General features: G+C 43.1%; 1 protein-coding gene across 2 annotated transcripts in view; it reads right to left on the minus strand.

Annotated features, from left to right (window-relative positions):
• Nucleotides 1–2212: 2212 nt before the first annotated feature.
• Nucleotides 2213–16292, minus strand: part of ATG16L2 (autophagy related 16 like 2) — a 107882-nt gene continuing 93802 nt past the window's right edge. The window contains exon 15 of one of the 2 annotated variants that reach the window (XR_012800057.1): nucleotides 2213–2229. The gene's annotated coding sequence lies outside the window, so the exon portion shown is untranslated. Of the gene's footprint in view, nucleotides 2230–4075; nucleotides 4144–16292 lie in introns of those variants that run through there. The other variant, XR_012800056.1, reaches the window with a different exon arrangement.

A 16292-nucleotide genomic window follows, 5' to 3' on the forward strand; every position in this document is an offset into this window, starting at 1 on the left:
GCATATGTGAGGCGAGTCCTGTGAGGAGCTTTACACATCATTGTCATCAGGATTCATTCTGTGTGTAGGCTGAAGTTTGGAGTCAGCTACTGGTCATTTACCGCATACTATTGCCACCTCAGGAGGACTTCCAAGGATATACACGTTTTATGATCAGACTGTATTAACCCTCCAGGGATATTCCTCATTTCTATTGGTTTCAGCATCCACCTAACCTTTTGTAATTTTTAATTTTAATAATACGCATATCTATTGAGTTTTCTACTATTGATCATGGTCTATATATGTCTGATTTTTATTACAATTTGTATCACTTAGGCTAAAGGGACTGTGCGTTCTTTTTTCCTGCTATTCATATACTATAACTATAACTATATATATATATCACACTTATTAAGTTTATGGTGGATAAAAAACTGACAAAAACCCTCCACAGTAAAGCATATACAGTAGCAACTGTAAATATTACCGTATGTTCATTTGCATGTCTTAGACAGGTCTTTCACCATTATCACCCAGCACACAGCACTTCCACTGCAGCAAGGGATTCTGGGAAATTAAATGCAAATGAGCACACAGTGCCACCTTTTGTCTCAAGCTCATATTACATGAGCAACCCTTAAGCCAATGCATGCTGCTTTAAACACAGCTTTTAAGCATAGGCTGGGGTGAGATGCAAAGCAAAAGGTGGCACTGTGTGCTCATTTGCATGTCATTTCCCAGAATCCCCAGAACATACAGTAATATTTACAGTTGCTATATATATATATATATATATATCTTATACTAAATTAGTGAAAGCACTTTATGCCTGTCTGGATGTCCGGTGTCCCTAGGGGAAATCTCATTGGTCCCTTGGGCCGCCTGCCCCCGCACACCTCTCATTGGCATGAGGCGGAGTGACGGGCCACACACACACATACACACATACACACACATACATACACACACACACACTAGGTAGGGGGGGTGTTACATACATTAGCTTGGGGCGCGCCCCCTTGGGGGGGCGCACGATTATGTAGGGGGGGCGCGAGCAGCTTGCAGGGAAACCTGGGGGCGCTCCGTGCTGCTGCTTCTATGTCTGTGTCTTGCAGAGGGGGCGGGGCCAGAAGCTCCGTGCTGCTGCTTCTATGTCTGTGTCTTGCAGAGGGGGCGGGGCCAGAAGATCCGTGCTGCTGCTTCTATGTCTGTGTCTTGCAGAGGGGTCGGGGCCTGCAGAGGGGGCGGGGCCAGAAGCTCCGTGCTGCTGCTTCTATGTCTGTGTCTTGCAGAGGGGGCGGGGCCAGAAGATCCGTGCTGCTGCTTCTATGTCTGTGTCTTGCAGAGGGGTCGGGGCCTGCAGAGGGGGCGGGGCCAGAAGATCCGTGCTGCTGCTTCTATGTCTGTGTCTTGCAGAGGGGGCGGGGCTTCTCTCTGCACACAGACAAGCCCTCCTTCTCTTCCTGTCTGCTTCCCGTTTTCAGCAGCATGGGGGGTTGGGGGATCGGAGCATGTCGCCCCCCCAGATGAAATTGTGGACTGATTAAGTGTGTGTGTGTGTGTTGGTGGTGTTGGTGGTGGGGGGGAGTGATTGAGTGTGTGTGGGGGGGGATTGAGTGTGTGTGTGGGGGGGGGATTGAGTGTGTGTGTGGGGGGTGGGAGGGATTGAGTGTGTGTGTGGGGGGTGGGAGGGATTGAGTGTGTGTGTGTGGGGGGGGGATTGAGTGTGTGTGTGTGTGTGTGTGTGTGTGTGTGTGTGTGTGTGTGTGTGTGTGTGTGTGTGTGTGTGTGTGTGTGTGTGTGTGTGTGTGTGTTTGTGGGGGGGGGATTGAGTGTGGGGATTGTGTGATTGTGTGTGGGGGGGGGATTGTGTGGGGGGGGATTGTGTGTGTGTGTGTGGGGGGGATTGTGTGTGTGTGTGGGGGGGGGGATTGACTCCCCCCCTCCCTGCCCTTTGCCCCCCCCCTCCCTGCCCTTTGCCCCCCCCCCCTTCCACTCCATGCCCCCTGCCCTTCCACGCCCGGGCCACGCTGGGTATATCAGCTAGTATATATATATATATATATATATACACACACACACACACACACACACACACACACACACACACACTGTAACCAAGGGGATCCCGATGACAAAAAAGACAGCACACCGCTGGTATAATACAAAAAAAATGTATTGTGAACACAGGACAGCCAATGTTTCGGTCCTCACAGAGGGACGTTCCTCAGGGGGATGCATATATATCTGCAAAAAGACAAAGAAAACAGGCTCACTCCTAGTGTGTTACAGTATAAAAATAATTTTATTATATATATATATATATATATACTGTATATATTACATATATATATTTGGGATTGCTGCAATATTTTTTTATTATTCCGTAGTATTTACTATAAAAATTATATATTAATGAGTGGATTGTGATATTCAATCTCATTTGCATACAACAAAAAGTGGTTACTCTGCTTTAAATAGCACTAAAAATACAGGCATACCCCGCATTAACGTACGCAATGGGTCCAGAGCATGTATGTAAAGTGAAAATGTACTTAAAGTGAAGCACTACCTTTTCCCCACTTATCGATGCTTTGATACAAGTAAGGAGCCGGTATTGCTGTTCAGGACGTGCTGACAGGCGCATGCGCGAGCTGCCGTTTGCCTATTGTGCGAGGGGAATCAGCGCGTCACTACTACGGCGGTCTGTAGGACAGAATAAGAGTCCGTACTCGCTAAGCAAGAGTACGGACACAGGGGTATGGTGCTATTGAAAATATGTCCTTACTCGCGAGTGTACTTAAAGTGAGTGTCCTTAAACCGGGGAATGCCTGTAATACAGAAATCTGCATTAGTCAGTGATTGCGATGCTATTGTGTGTAAGCATTGGGGGGTTTGGATACAGACCCGCAGGCAGGTTTCTCGGAACCAGGTCTTGACTTGGGCCTGGGGCTGATGGAGTGAGGAGGACCAGCGGTTAAGGAGCAGAGGGGGAGAAAGGTTACAGACCTATCACATAATTCTTTGCTGCGCCCATACCTTCTCCCTGTCATACCATTTCCCGCCTCTCTTACCCCATACCGGGATGTTAAGAGTCAGAAGGAGCCAGGATATTGAAGCAACGGTGGGTGAACCAGCTGAGAGAGAAAGAGCGCATGTGACTCACGAAACGCATGTTTTAGGGTGTGGGACACTGCAGTAGGACTGGCTAAGCGGCATAGGAGCCCCGTTGGTGGCTGGGGCAGTTCTTAGGGGGGAGAAGGCAATGGTGGCTTCAATGAACGGGATGCTGCTTATGGTACTGAAGGCAGCTTACGGTCGGCCAGAGAGAATACCGGCAGTGCTGAGGAGCCTTAAGAGAGCAGGAGACGCTTGATATCTGATGGAGGAAGGGAGCAGGCTGATGGCATTGGGGATCGAGAAATTATCGAGACTGTGGGGAGCATGGATGGAGCTGGCGGTTCTGGGACCTTGGTGAAAGGAGCAGCTATACACCATCATGACTCTTGCATTCTTCTCAAGGATGTCTTCTCTCTACTTTTTGTATCTAAAGCCCTCTCCTGCCTTAAACCTTTCTCACTGACTGCCCCACACCTCTGGAATGCCCTTTCACTCAATATCCGACTAGCACCCACTCTATCCATCTTTAAGACCCACCTTAAAACACAAGATTGTATCCAGGGCTGATGTCAGCCCTAAACGTTATCGGTGCTCAATGACAACATATGGGTGTGCATATTTGGTAGTTGAAGATCCATTAGAAAAAAAGAATATCAATCCATAAAATGAATGTAAATTAGTAAATAACCCCTCCTCACAGCCCCCAGTATGATAAAGAAACAAGTAGTTCAAGGCAACTGGCTGATCTCGTATAGCACCAAAAGTGTGCCTGACTTGTACTCACGGTTGGCCGTTAGAGAGCCCTGGGAGGAGGAGGGGAACCACGCGATGTGAGCTGCGTTGCTCAAAGCTGTATTACAGCTGGTGAAGAGAGGTCCGGTGGAGGACTGAAAACCTGTTCAAGGAGCCGACCGAAGTCCGTCAGCTGCTCCGGTGTGGAGTTCCGCCTGCGTCTGCTGAACACTGAAAGTGTGACGTCGTCGTGACTGGAACACCGGGGAATCAGCTGGGCACCGCGCGGCTTGGCTTGTATAGTTCTTCCTGAACGAAGGCACAGTGCAGGAGGTTTGTAGAGGATATGAAGGTAATCTCCAGCATAGCGTGCATCCAGGCAAACACGTAGAATAGTGAAAAAGTCCCTTTGAGACAGAAACCAGAGCACAGCTTCCCAAATGAACGAGTGGATACAGGAATTGAAAAAAATAGTCTATTGGTTAAAAAACAAGTACATGGGTAGTCCTGGCAGGTACTCTGACGCGTTTCATGCACAGGGTGCTTTACCTCATAGTTTATTTATTTTGTACTAGGTTTGAAATTTGCATCAGAAGAGGCTGCAAGTAGCACCCCAGCTGGGTACAGAAAATGTCTATATTTAAAGGTCTCACTGGCCAATAGGAAGACGCAACATCATCCCTGGTGGCTTCCTATTGAAGTGAGATACGGGCATCACCTCCCTATGTAACTATTTCAGGTAACAGGGGGTCCACTGAGCTGCTGATTTATTATAGGAGTATATAAATAGGGGTTCAGCTTCAGGTTTAAACCCCTGTGTTGTTCCACGGATCGGATTTAAGTTCAATCCCTCAACGGTTCTTTAACATCCGTGAATCCGAGCCCAATTGACGGGTTTGGAAGAATTTGTGTGGCCTAAAGATGATGAAACATCGTTACATTTGTTTTAAAAATATTTTCCTTATTTCTGTAAGAAATATTGCTTTATATGCTGTATGTACTGTATGTTCTGAAAATACAAATGTAGTATAAGTATCTGTCGTCTAGATTTAGCATATATTGAGCATGATGGACTTATATATTTTTTCAACCTCATCTACTACGTAACAATGTAACTATGCTTTGACTCTGCACCTACTGATGTGTGAAATAGGACTTGGATTTCTATGGTAGCGATATGTTGCAGTTCCATAGTGGCAGGTCTTTATTCCTCACTTTCGTTGCTGTATTTATCCCTTGTTGTACACATATTCTCACTTGTGCCCGTTTGGAAACCTCAGACTCCCGGAGCAGGATCACTCTGTCCTACCACCCGAAACATGCCCCTAATTAAGGAGATCATGACCTCCTATCCAATGTCCAAGCACTTTTGTTGGAAGTAAGCCAATTAGTGCCAGTGACCTAGGAGGTCATCGATTCAGATTGGCTCACCAGCAGGAAACTTCCTGGCAGCCATCTCTATATTTTTATTTTTTTTATTTTTCAATTATATCCTCAAATGTTATAATAGACGGTAGACAACAATAATAATATCACATACATTCGCAAAATACAAACATTAACAAATGCTCCAGCAATACTAGAGTTTAACCCCACATATACATAGCTTATACATACAGTAACTAAAAAATAAAATAAGAAACCTTTTTCCATTTCCACTGATTAGTTCCCTTGTATTACTACTTATTTCCTTATTTCTTAACTTTCTCTTAAGAATCCATTCCGTTCCATCAACAATGTCCAGAATTCTTTCTTTCTGGTTCAGAGGGATGTAATCTACTGTAAGTACCTTTCTGTCTGTGACTCTAAAATTCCTATGTGCTGCTTACCGCGTGCTACAGGTGTACTGTAATTGTGAAGGACTTTGAGTCCCATTGGAAGAAAAGAGCTATATGAAATAAAATTGTTATTATGATTAATATTTCCCATTTTTCCCCTCATTTTTCTATGTCTACATATGTAATGTAGACAATGATTGTGACGGTAGGGGTAAATATGGCTGCTGTTAATAAAGTTTAAGTCTGCCATTACCCCTACCTGTCAGTAATACATTGGTATTGTATTATATGTTATGTATACAGTATGTGCATGTCTTTGCTTGGTTCCAGCACCTCAGGAATCGGGGGTTAATATGTATGCAGGAGAATTGTTGCAACTTGGTCTGTGACCTTTGCCTGTATCCTTGTTATGTTGCAGTTCTACTCACCAATCAGGGCCTGGGCATGTAGGCAGCACCTGGCCCTGAGTGTTGCAATATTATGTTTTAAGTGTATAAAAAGGTGGGGAGGGAGACCCCTAGCAGACAGAGCCTGCAGAGAGTTACAGAGGTGTGGCTGTGACAGGGAGAAACTGCAGTGTCCACTCCAGTGCTGGTCTCAGGCCTGAAAACCAGTCCTGCAGGCACTGGGCAAGAAGAGAGAACAGGGGAAATCTCTGCAACTAGCTATGCAGGGTATTCCCCAGTTTCCCCAGTTGGGTGTGTGTGATGTTTGTGTGTTTTGTATAGTTGTGGATATACTTTTCCAATAAATTAATTTTATAAACTCTCGTGTTCTGTCTGGCGATATTGATCCCTGGTATTAGTCCTGGTCTAATGTGACAATGATGTCGATCATGTAGTTGTGATGATGGTTTTTGGACTTGGTCAGGCCGTACTCGTACTGGGACTACACATACTCGGATGGGAGCAGATTGGTGGGAGTTGTCCGACCAGTTCTATTCAATCACTGTCTCCTTCTGAAGTTACTGACATGGAACATATCCATCCAAGATGGGTGCACATGCAAATTTAGTTAGTGTTCTCTCCCCTGAGAGAGTGTGTGCAGGGCTCCGACCACCTTCTATTCCCTCCCTTAGGGGAGTGGGAGTGGGACTATATCTCCTACTCCACCACGGAGTAGGGGAAGAGTAAAGATAGACTCTCGGAAGTAGGAGGTTGATTCCAGGGACCATCTGGAGGAAGGAAGAGACCAGGGAATCAGTTCAAGACAGTATATTCTGTGTGCTGTTGGAAATAAAGCCGTTCCTGTTTTATAAAACGCAATCTATCAATGGGAGTATCAGAGGGTTCTGCTTCAGGGATTGTCTCCAGCACTCCTGGAGCCTGTAAGTTATGGAGGTGCCGCACCATTGAGAGAGAATCATCTATAAATAAATGTTGTGAAGCTTTTGAGAAGCTTAATATCCTCATTACAAATCATTTGGTGATGCATTTGTGTAGCATACCTGCATATTACTTTGGGAAATATGATAGATTTAATGACAGCACACTTTCCCAGAAAGACAATGCCTAGTACCCACCATAGTTCTAGTATTTTTTTGCATTTTTGCTATTATAGGAAGAAAATTTAATTCATAAATCCCTACATATTTTATATGATATTTTGCCATTTTAAAAGGGTGAATTGATAAATCCTGCAATGGTTGTCTACGAAAATGATTAGTTTGCAGAAATTCAGACTTATCAAAATTTACTTTGTACCCTGCAAAGGTATTGTAAGATTTTATGATCTTACAAATTTCTGGTATCCTCTCCTTTGTATTAGTCACAAATAATAATATATCATCTGCGAAGAGAGCTACTTTAACATCCGCATTTCCTATTTTAATTCCTTGAAACCTGTCTAATTCCCTTAATTTAATTGCCAATGGTTCGAGAATTATAGCAAAGCATAACGGTGATAATGGGCAACCCTGCCTCGTCCTTTTAGCTATGTTGAATTCCTCCAAAACAAAACATTGAAATATAATCCTTGTTTTAGGATTAGTATACAGAATTTTAATAAATTCTTGAAATGTACCTACTATACCAAAACGAGAAAGACAGAAATCAAATAAGTGATCCCAATTTACGAGATCAAACGTTTTCTCTGCGTCTAAGCTTAATATAATTGCTGGGGGGCTTTTTTGTTAAACTGTTATTACTGGTAATTTTCGAATGTCGGTTACGGCAGGGGAGCGCAATTTTTTTCCCCTGCGCCCCCCTGCCGGCAGTCATGCTCTCTGCGCGCCCCCTCCCTTCTCCTTACCGTGGTTCCCGGCGTCTGGGCGTCATGACGATGCATGACCCTGCGTTGCCATGGCGACGCGTCTCCAGATGCCGGCTGAACACGGAAAGTAAGGTTTACAGAGGCCTTCGCCGCTTCCACGGCACTTAATTAAAGTGTCTTCTGGAAGTGCACAGGGCCTCTGTAGACCCCGCGCCCCCCCCCCCCCCCCCGCAGTTAATCTCCCCCCAGTTTGCGCACCGCTGGGTTACAGGGTTTCTTCCAAGCATAAATCCAGTTTGATCTAGGTGAATTATGTAACAACTTGTATTCTAAGATAAGAATGAGTCTGTATGACACCGGGTCTAATTAATCTCTCCCAGGTTTAGACAGAACTCTGATAAAGGCTGCCTTAATTCTTTTAGTATAGTTTTATCTATCCAAATGTTTTGCTATTCCTCTACCAAAAGAGTTTTCCCAATTTTAAAGAACTAATTTGTGAAACCATCTGGCCCTGGGGCCTTGTTATGGTCAGAGATTTTATCAACTTAAGGGCTTCTTCTAGAGTAATGCCACTATTTAAATTCCCTAAACACTCTTTGATTAATGAGGGAATTTGAATATTTTCCCAAAACATTAAAGTATTTGCCTTTTACCCTTTGTATACTGTAGGTTACAACAAAATAAACAAAATATCTCCTGAATATCTGCCCCTTTATTACAGATATTAGCCCCCCCCCCCCCCCGTCTCTTAAGGCATGTAACCCACGTTTTGGTCTGTCACCTTTAACTAAAGTAGATTAGATAAAAGTTTACCCATTTTATTGCCAAACTTACAGAATTGATCATTTTGTTATGACTTAAACATGTCTTCTCTCTTTTGCGAAATTAGTTAAAATTCCATTAAACTTTCCAGATAAACTTGTTTATTTTTCTGGGAAAAGGATTCTTTCATCTTCTGACATGGAGCTGTAGATTTTTAATATGCATCTAAATATTCTTTATTTAATAATTGTTTCCCTTCTGCCTGGAAGGATATAAGGGAACCTGATAACACAGCCTTTGCTGCCTCCCAAAACCATATTGGGCCCTCCATTATTTACCACATAACTGTCCCACATCTTCTGGTTTAGAAAAACCTCACATTATTTGGATTCAGTTAGTGTTGATGAAAATTTTTAAATTGACGAAATCTTCTATTTCTCTTTTTCAGTTACAGTTATGTATCAACCAAATAGGAACGTGATCTCACAATACAACATTTTCTATTTTCACTTCTCTTAGACTATGAAAGGCCCTATTGCTAATCAGTATGTAATGAATTCTAGATAATGTTGGATGAGCTTGAAACATACAATGGCTGTTATCGGGAAGTGTGAAATAAGATGAGGTTAGAGGCAGGTACAGTAGCTTGGTGTGAAAATGTACCGCAGTGACATACAGTACAGTACTGTAGAAGGCTTTTCTCTTTTGAAATGCAAAGACGGCCTAGACATTACGTAGACGTGAGGGGGGAGTGTGTGGGACCTGAATGTGAAAAAATATCAGGGGGAGAGAGAGTGGGGAACAGAGAGAGAGAGAGTGGGGTGATAGAGCAGGGGGAGAGAGCGCGGGGGGGGGGGAGAGAGAGAGAGCAAAGGACGGGGGAGGGAATAGGGAGGAATTCAGTGAGTTGTGATTATTGCGTTGGTGAATGAATAGTGTTCATTAATATTGTGAACTCTTTCAGGCTCCTTATTCATTCTTCTCCACGGTAAGTATGACATGTATGTAAGTAGACATGACATTTGGTAAATGGACTGTTATTTTCTGTCCTGTAATTGTATGGGCAATGAACAATGTTGGTGTTCTCATTGTTCTTGTATGTGAAGGTATAACTTGCTTGTTTGTTAAAGAGAAGAAAATGTATATGTGTAGTTACAATAACGAATTCGAATGTGTCATGTATGTAGATATTAGTCATTTGAATTTTGTTCTCAATGAAATCTCATTGAGATTTTTTTAACCCCAAAATATAAGTGAGACTTCAGGTTTTTTTAAATTATATAATAGTAAAACATTAAAATGTAAAACTTTTAATACTAAAAAATGGTAGTTTCAAACTTTTAAACTAGAACACTAAACTGGAGAACTTTAGAACAATCAGCACGTGAGCAATGCTGGTGCCTTGCTTGCTGCCCATGTCATCCATGCTGACTAGCTTGGCGATATGAGGCCAACATTGAAGGTGAGTTGTCGGATTGTCCCGAAGAGCAGCTGCCACCAGAAACAGTGGTTGGCACTCAGGAGGCATGGGGCAGGACCTCCAATGGACTACAGGTTAACACAGACCAGCTGACTGGGCTGACTGATAAGGGCATTGTTCATGATACGCCCTATGGCAATGAGCTCACGGTGACACCTCCACGAGTCCTGGAGTATATAGTACAGCACCCCAAACTCCCTTTAGCAAACTAGACACAACTCAATATTAGAGATGGGCAAATTTGTTTTGCGTATTTCGATCCGCCTTCAGACTGGCCGGTTCCTTTGGTCCGCAGATTTCTCTGGATCAGTCTCAAAAATGATAATTCGGCTTTTGTGGATTTCTTTTTAAAAAAAAAATTTTTTAACACCGACAATCCATTTGCGGATTCCGCAATTTGCTAACGGATTTTAAGAATCCAATCCGCGGATTCAGCAATCCACACTCTGATTGCTGAATCTGCGGCTTGGATTTTTAAAATCCCCCAGCGGGTTATATCCAATTGCGGGTTTACATTAACCTCCACAGATTGGAACGGTAATAATCCGTTGACGGATTTTGCACGGCAGAACGGATTTTGAATGGCAAACTCTGGAAATTCCGGGAAATGGATTTGGATTGGTTCGCCCATGTATACTGAATGTGTCACTTTGTCGTGCAATGTAACTACAACACACATCACTGCGAAATGGTCAAATAACTAGATTGGTCATCACTTGAGTCTATGCATAAAGTTCATCTTTCCTGTCTTGCCTTCAAATACTTTCTGGGCAAGCTACCCATCTATCTGAACAAGCTCCTCACCCCTACCACACGCAGCACTTATCATCTGAGATCTGACTCCAAAAGACTGTTCATGGTCCCAAAGCTCAACAACGTATCCGGCCGCTCCCCCTCTTACCGTGCACCTCACAACTGGAACAATCTACCGGAAACTCTCACAGCTGCCACCAGACTAAGTTCTTTCAAAACTAAAGCTGTCTCACATTTTAACCTGGTCTGTAACTGTTACATACACCTATACCATATATTATATTTAACTGTTCATGCAATGTCTTTAAATGAACAGGGTTATATATCATATTTAATGTAAACATGTATTTGTAACCATATATCTGTTATCATAACGCTGTGCCCAGGACTTACTGGAAAACTGTCAATTAATTACTTCCTTGTAAAAAATGTTTTTTTTAATAAATAGCCACCCCCACCTTCCAGAAGGTGCCTAGTTATTAAGTAAGAAAACAAAATAGAATGTCATACAGTACCTCTCCCCTAGTAGTCATGGTGAGTAGTGATGTTACCATTGGGGGTATATAAGTGTGGATGGAACATTCTAAGATGAAATCCCATGAGGAGACCAAGATGGGGGATCTCGCTGTATGTAGTGTAAGTCCTATTAGTCTGTAACTATGTGTGTATTAGGATCACTTTGTTATTTTCCAGTCTTGGGAAAGTGTCACTCTGAAAGAAGTGGCCCCCTGCTATATGGCCCTGATACGTGTCCCATCCACAAGAGGAGGTGGCAAGGTACTCTAATGCCGGCTCCTCATAAAGGGCCCCAGAGTATCACCGCAGAGTTGCTCTGTTAGGATGAGAGGGTGTGAATCCTCATGCAAGACGGCACCCTGCCACTGGGTTTCAGTGGAGGTGAGAACAGCCAGTAGATGGCAATGGATTGCAGTAAATATAGTGATAAAGTAAAAAAGAATATGCCTCTTTGAGTGATGCTGCCTGAGCATCCCAAAGAAGAAGTTTATTTTACTGTCTATGTGAATACAGTTACAGAAATGTTCCTGGCGTCCTCCTCTTGTTTGCTTACCATACCAGACTGCACCGATGCCAGCACCCTGAAAATAAGGTAACAAGTGCCTCCCAGTGTTCCGAAATCAGGTTCCTCAGGAGTAGCAGTTGGAGAGAGCATCACTGTAAGTTATGTATATAGGTTTGCGTGTAGTAGTAAGGAGTTCCGGTCACCTTTATTGTTTTCAGTTAGGGATCATGCCCTTTACAGATAGAGCCCATAGTAATAACCAGAGATGTTCCCTGACCAGAAGAAAAGCAGTTAAGTACTTAGCAGGGAGTTTTCAGAGTAGAGATGGATCGGGTCCACCGGAGAGACCTTTGTGAAGCCCCAATTGAATAGGCATGGACGAGTTAGATGGTGCTGACGGGATACTGATCCCTAGAGACATAATATATTCCCACCGACAGGACCTCAGTAACCTCCTGATATGATAGTATAGAGGAAGAATGCCGCCCACAGTATAGTGATCCCCGAGAAGAGCGTGTGTCCTCCAACCCGAGCCCACCAGATACATGGGCATTGAGAAAGCTCTGCAAGAGATTGCCAATCTAATGTTACTATGGGACACAAGTATAAGTACCATCTCAGCGTTTGAGTGAAAGCAACCAAGGGTATGAATATCAAGATGCCTAAGTACCTCCCTAGTGTAGGAGTGAGCACTACCAAGGGAAGAAGCACATAGTAACTATCTTGTTTGACACCAGTTCATGTCCATGTTAAGCTTACCCTTGTAAGTCGAGCATTATCAGCAGATATGAAGCTCTTTGTTTGTACTATGAAAGTTCCTGGCGCCCCTCATTTGAAACTCTGCATATCTACACCCAGCCTGCACGGATCCAGCACCCGGCAAAGGTATGAGACACCGAGCACAGCCATGTAAATAGTCTATCTGATGTAAACTCCTTAAGAGCCGGGCATGGAGGGTTACATAAGTGGGATTTTTTATGTTGTATTAAATTAATTACAAAGGAACGCTTCACTGTATCTCCCGCTGCCAGATCCTCAGACACTTTGTTCCTTCCAACCCCCAGTGGCTTTGAACTTGGCATATTGTTAACATACCGCAGCAGATAAGGTGTTTTAACACTGTAATGCCAATTATTATTATCGTTATTATTGTTTATTTATAAAGCGCCAACAGATTCGGCACAACATATTGTGCTGCACTGCGATGTCATTGGAATGAGTTGCAGCCTCTCTGACAGTTTTAGGATATTGAGCATATGGTTTCCAGCCAGTGAGAGGATCAATAACTCTAACATTAGTGGAACACACAGGTATTTAAAAGAATGCAACTCGCTGGCAAAGAGGCAGCTTTTCCTTCCCATAAGTGATTCTTTTTACCATGTTTCACTTCAATTAACTACCTTTATGGTGCCTCCATGAACATTACTGCTAAATGTTATTTGAGTTTCAGTTCTCTAATGGTTAGAAATAGATTTGCAAGGTTTGGAAAATGAGTGCACAGCTGCAATACGACAACTATTCCGTGTCTTCATTATAAGACACCCTGCATCCACTCTGCATTTCTCCAGCTGCAATTCACTTACACTTTACACTGTATGTAAACCGACAACATTCAGTGTAAGAAAGATATCCTACACAAGGGCCCTCATATTGCACACAGGGACAGGAGGAATCACAGGTTTTGCTGACCCAATAGTCACAAAAATATAAATATGCCAACTATTTTAAGGAGGCATTCCAAAGTGTATAAAGGAAATATATATATATATGTAGCCCCTGTAAGAAATAGTGGGCTACCTATCCTTCTCCTAATGGAGTAAGCCCTGTTAAGGGCAGGCGCCAGTAGTAACCATGGGTTTTCCCCCCACCAAGTCCTGCCTTGAGTGATAGAGGTAGGCCCCTGACTCTGTGGCAGGCTTGAGACAGAGGGGAGGTCCTGCTGACATCATAAGGGGCAGGGCTGTATCTATTTAGTGGGCTGCTCCTGTGTGTGTCTGAGTTCAGTCTGTTGGAGTGTTCAGCATGTGTCAGTCTGTTGGAGAGTGGAGTCTGTTGGAGTTGTGAGAGTGGAGAGTGCTGGAACGGAGAGAGCATGGTCTGGGAGTTCAAGGAAACAGGAGAGAAGACACCCAGTCATACTGATTAGAGCTGATAGCACTGTAGTGCTGTGGACCAATGCCCCTCGCCCTGCTGAGGGGGTGAGGGGGGAGATCTACCCTCACCCAGAGAGTATATCCTGGAGGTGAGGGTTGGGGTATTGAAGCCCCAAACAGCACATCCTGGTAGGGTACAGCCTGGAGGAGAGGAGTGGAGGAATAGTCCAGTTACATTTGAAAGCTCTGCTGTACATGACTTGCTGCTGTGAAATGAACTGCTGCTGTGTGCGATATTAAGGACAATAAAGACATTGTTGTTTTACATAAAGACTGTGTGAGATTGGAATCTCTCGCCCTGGGACCAGGGCTTTCTCTGGGAAGATTCCAACCTATCCCCTAGGTTTCGGCAGAGAATGGAGGCGCTGCACCACTACCACTAAAGATGAAGGCATATACACCAACGCGGGAGACTCAGGCCCTCCTGTTCCAAGCAGGTATGCACCACCATAGTACATGTATCCAGCCCTCACTACACCCTAGAGGTCCAATCTGCGACCGGGGGGGGGGAGGAACATGGGCTACACACACACACACATTATATATATATATATATATATATATATATATATATATATATATATATATATATACACACACCAAGCTATATATGTGGTATTTATTGTCGCCCACTAGGACAGATATTAAAAATATTGTATTGATACAGTAACAATGTAAGTGATAACTATTTACAGTGCATTCAAATCCCTGTGATGGCTGCTACAGTATACCATATTAGCACTTGGATATGAAAAGACAGTATTGGAATAGTGTAGTGGTATACAAAGTCAGGTATGCCAGATAATTAGCCTTCTTCTCTGATCAGGGACATATTACAAACATAAGCCGGAAAAGACAATCATTCCTAATAAGTGGAAAACGCGCAAAACATATAGATATATTATCTTAGCGTATTAATTATTGTACATCTCTAAGTCTAAGTGGTGAAAAAGATTATAGCGTGTGAACGCATATCTCATCTGTATCCTGGACTAATGAATGTGATTAGTCTTGTATTAGGATATATGCTTATTGAATTAGCCATGCTACTCTATTGTGCACAACACTATTGTGTCATAATAGTTAGTTACAAACAATCATATATATCATTTAGTTGATAGGTAAAGTGAACACTTTAGATAGAATGTTGTAACAGTATTAACACATTATAACAAATGAGCAGCTGTGTTACGTCCGCACGGTAGAGCGCATAAGGAAGGACCACGCTTTCTCACACAGCCTGCGCTGCAGAGTCTCAGGAGCCATAAACCAGTCAGTTTGTAGTTATAGAAAATTGACATAGTAGGTAACAAATACCGCAATACGACGTGATCACCGGAGTATCTTAGAAGTCACCGCCATCTAATAAAAACGCCACCGTCATGGCGTCATAAATTCACGTATTTTTAATGTAAATTTATCTAAAAGACAGTAACTTTACAGATCTACACTGTTCTTCTGATTAGGGGCATTCATGCAGCCACAACTTGGGTAAAACCGCGATTGTCAAATGCTACCCTGCAGTAAAAAGAAGCGATATATCTTATTCAGAGCATAAAGGAGGGGGAGGATGGTGGGTTATGCAGGTAGGTGCCCCAGGAAGGGAGGTTAGACTGCCCAAGGGGATTACAGCGACACAATGGGTAGAAGGGTAGTTAATGTCTTTGTATTAACCCCTTGGTTACCTTAATGTCCATGAAGACATACATAATGCATGCCTTCAAGACAATTATAGCTTTCAAGGGGTTAATTAGTGCATTTTTATTGGGCAAGAAGATGCCTTCTTCCTTAGCATATGGCTAACGCAAGTCAGCAATACAGCCAGTTAGCTCCGGGGTAGCGCTTATCCCAACTTCAGTTGGCTTATGCCACATAACATTGCTTTGGCCTCATGCAAATGAGTGGTCTAACAGCCATACATTTTACATAAAACTAGCTTTTTTTATATAATATACCCGTCATATCCAGGCAAACTAACAGATGTTAAATTTTTATGTATTGTCACGCTAAAAGCCCAGATTTACAGGAGCTTTGAGTATCTACTCAAATGAATAATTATTATTCCAAAGAACGGACTCTGACCCCGGGACACAGCGTTTCACTTGTTTGGTTGCGGCTTTGGTGGCAGTAAATCTGACTACATCTGTAGTTTAGTAAAGTAACAAGAGTCCAAATACTTTCACGTGTAAATATCTTTACGTTTTTATTGCCATTAAAAGGATTTTCTTAACAGCATGTGAAATTCCTGTTACAGCAAACAAAATTCAAATAAACATTCTTTAGCTAAATTTTTCAATTAG

This window comes from Ascaphus truei, chromosome 3, assembly GCF_040206685.1.
Source record: "Ascaphus truei isolate aAscTru1 chromosome 3, aAscTru1.hap1, whole genome shotgun sequence".
NCBI classification, from domain to species: Eukaryota; Metazoa; Chordata; class Amphibia; order Anura; family Ascaphidae; genus Ascaphus; species Ascaphus truei.